Source organism: Lynx canadensis, chromosome B1 (assembly GCF_007474595.2).
Source record: "Lynx canadensis isolate LIC74 chromosome B1, mLynCan4.pri.v2, whole genome shotgun sequence".
In the NCBI taxonomy this organism is placed as follows: Eukaryota; Metazoa; Chordata; class Mammalia; order Carnivora; family Felidae; genus Lynx; species Lynx canadensis.
In genome coordinates, this window is record NC_044306.2 from 136,080,553 (window position 1) to 136,084,645 (window position 4,093).

The window sequence follows — 4,093 nt, forward strand, 5'->3', positions numbered from 1 at the left end:
ACTTTACACTACCAACATTCATGATTTCAACTCTGAAAAAGATAACTTCAAATTTGGGGTTTCCTAATTAAATAATGAGTCTAAGGAAATTTCGCACATTATACCATCATGTAGTAAAGTCTTCCACAGAATGGTATTGGATGAAGTCCTGGGTTTTTTTAGAATTAAAGCTACTCAAAAATAAATACTAAAATAAAATATTTGTCTTATGATTCTACCTCCTTTCTTCACTTCAGGTAAGACCAAGAGCCATTTAAGTAAATTGAAATCAAATCTGTTTGAAAATTAGCATTGCAAAAGTCTTTGACCTACTTCTATCGAAATTTTCTTATAATAGTGAAGAACTCTCCAAGTTTCCTGTCAACTGTCATCAGCCCTCTTTAATGTCATAAATTACAAAAAATGTTAAATCTAATTATTTAATTCAGATATATAGAATAAAAGCAAAATCCCACTTTTTAGTTTTCTATCTACAACAACAGTTTTTGAAATTCAACAAATATTTATTTTGTGCAAACAACTGTTCTAGCTTTATGAATTAATGGGGAAAAACAGAAAAAAATCTCTGCTTTTATGTTATTAATTATATTCTCCAATACTCTTAGAATTACAGACTTGTATAGTTGGAAGATATCTTAGAAATTAGTTAATCCAATCTAGTTGTTTCATTTGTAATTCTTTACTTACAAAGAGGAAAACACAAATACAACTGGTAAAAACAGAAATGCCTAAAAGCCTATCATTGAACATTCACAATACTCTGAGTTTATAGCAAAGTTTTACTTCTAACCATATCTGGTCCTTGTTATACATGAATAAACCCTGGGTGTAGACTCCAAACCACTGATTTCCAATTCCCATCCCTGCCTTATACTGGTCCCATCCATACTGGACTCCTGCCTACCACCATCCTATGCTCTTCCCAATGAGTCTATATACTTTTCTAATTTGTCCTTAGCACGAGGGTATTATACTGAAAATCAGCCTGCTTGAGTAGGGCCCTGATGCTCCAATGATTCCTTCTAGTCCTCCCTTAGCTGTGGGGTCAATTCTGCTTCATATATGCCTTACGTGGACTTCCTGATGAGACTAGAAAGAATTCCTGCAAGTCTACCTGAGTTTGAATAATACTCTGCTACTGAATTCATTTACCAGATCCTGGTAGTGACACTTCAGAAACCATACTGGGCCTTGAGTTTTTCTCATCAGAATCAGCCATTGCAGTTAGGGCAAAAACTTCTACCCCATTTAATTTTCCAATGGCTTTGCAGTGTAATTAGGTTCATTTGTATTGTAAGATTTGAAAGTTATCAGCATATGGATAATAATAGAAGTTAAAACAGTGGACAGAATAGCCCAGGGATACAATGTAAAGAATAGGACGAGAAAATGCTCAGTGTCTCTTTGAGAGCCCATCCTTCTCCCAATTTCAGGCCATGTGGTTTAGAAAGAGATATAACCAAAATGCCAAATTCAGGAGTGAGTATGTGGTCCAGGCCTGGTAATTCCAAGTCCTCCCTTCCCTTGGCCACAGTGATTGATTCAGGAATGATCACAGAACTCAAGCAAGGCCAGTAAAGTATACCTTAAACAGCTATAAAGTTACCCAAAAATTGGCATTCTTTTTTCCCCAGGATCAATATCTATAATGATAATGTAAGTCTAAAGTTGCCAGTGGTCAACTTTGTCATTATATGGGACCAAAGAATGGAGGAATATACAGCAGACAGATTCTAATGACAATATTAGAGCCTATGAATCATGCCCACTGTTACATTCTTCTTATTGCTTAGGTTGGTCTGAGTTGGGTTTTGGTTCCTAATAACTGATTATAGAACCTCAAGAAGCATCCATTTTTTTGTTGTTGTTATTGTATAAGAAAAACAAGAACGAATGAAATAAATAACATATGATAGCCAAATATATAGAAAGAGAAACAAAGAAGCTAAAGAAAGTCACAAAAAATAAGACAGGATATGAAATATAGGATGGATCAATAGAGTCAAATGTCAAAGAAAAGTCACGTGGTCATAAGTGTGAAGGTGAAGAAAAATTATTGGATTTCATAATGAGAAGATAACAGATTACTTCTGAGACAAAGGAGCTATGGAGATGAGATGGTAGGAAAGAGGGCCAAAAGAAAGATTAAGAAAGCTTAAATTTGGACAGTGGTTTGGAGCCCTCTTTCTCTGCTATAAGAGGAAAAGAAAGTTTAAATAAGAATTAAATACAATTTGAGGTTTAAAAAAACGCAGAGAATGTGAGGAAATTTATACTTAAGAAGGACTGTATTTTCAATGGACAAACCAGAAAATATTCTACTAAGCAACATGTTGGATTTGAAGGAATCCACAAATATAAAGGTTTGAAGCATTGGTCATGGGTATTGAAAGAGGGAATAAAAGGGAAAGTCATTAGAGATGATGAAAAGAACATAATTGCATGTCCTTAAATTCAATAAAAATATTCTAATGAACCAAAACCCATTGGAGCAAAATCTAATTTCTTGCTATAAAAATAAAAAGGGAGGGGTGCCTGGGTGGCTCAGTCAGTTAAGTGTCTGACTTGATTTCAGCTCAGGTCATGATCTCCCAATTAGTGGAATCGAGCTTGCTTGGGATTCTCTCTTTCCCTCTCTTTACCCCCCATCCCATTCATTCTCTCTCTCTCTCTCTCTCCTCTCTCTTTCTCTCAAAATAAATAAACATTAAAAAAAAAAAAACAGGAAGAGCAGGATATGAAGACATAGAACAGTTGAGCATACAAACATGAGGAGAATCACTATTAAAAAATAATTAGCACAAAATGCATCCATATCTATTCAAACACTTGGTATAAAGAACCTACAAGATGCTAAGTACTGTTTGAGGCAACAGGGATTCAATAGAAAATCAACTGGAGGGGCGCCTGGGTGGCGCAGTCGGTTAAGCGTCCGACTTCAGCCAGGTCACGATCTCGCGGTCCGTGAGTTAGAGCCCGGCGTCAGGCTCTGGGCTGATGGCTCAGAGCCTGGAGCCTGTTTCCGATTCTGTGTCTCCCTCTCTCTCTGCCCCTCCCCCGTTCACGCTCTGTCTCTCTCTGTCCCAAAAATAAATAAACGTTGAAAAAAAAATTAAAAAAAAAAAAAAGAAAATCAACTGGAAACATCCGTGCTCTTGTGGAGTTTTTATTCTAGCAGGAAAAAGAGACAACAAACACAAACAAAGCAACGTATAATATGATATCAAGTAGCAACAGTTCTGAAGTTCAGTAAAGAAACCAAATCTATGTAAGAGGTTTGGAAAGGTTGTCCGGCCAAAAGAAAGCTATAGTAACCATACTTGTATCAGACAAACTAGATTTTAAAGCCAAGACTGTAACAAGAGATGAAGAAGGGCATTATATCATAATTAAGGGTCTATCCCTCAAGAAGATCTACCAATAGAAAACAGTTATGCCCCCAATGCAAAAACACCCAAATATATAAATCAATTAATCACAAACATAAAGAAACTCATTGACAATAATAAAATAATAGGAGGGGACTTTAACACCCCACTTATAGCAATGGACAGATCATCTAAGAAGAAAATCAACAGGAAACAATGGCTTTGAATGGCACACTGGACCAGATAGATTTAACAGATAAATTCAGAACATTGAGCCTATCCTAAAGCAGCAGAATACACATTCTTTTTGAGTGCACATGCAACATTCTCCAGAATAGATCACATACTGGGTCACAAATCAGCCCTCAACAAGTACAAATATATTGAGATCATACCATGCATACTTTCAAACCACAACACTATAAAACATGAAGTCAACTACAAGAAAAATACTTTTAAAGACCACAAATTCTTGGAGATTAAAGAACATCCTACTAAAGAATGAATGGGTTAAACATGAAATTAAAGAGTAAATTCAAAAGTACATTAAAGCAAATAAAAATGAAAACATGACAGTCTGAAACCTTTGCAATGCAGCAAAGGTAGTCCTAAGAGGGAAGTATATTGCAATATAGGCCTACCTGAAGAAGAAAGAAAAATCTCAAATACATAACCTAACCTTATACCTAAAGGAGCTGAAAAACAACAGCAAATAAAGCCTAAAG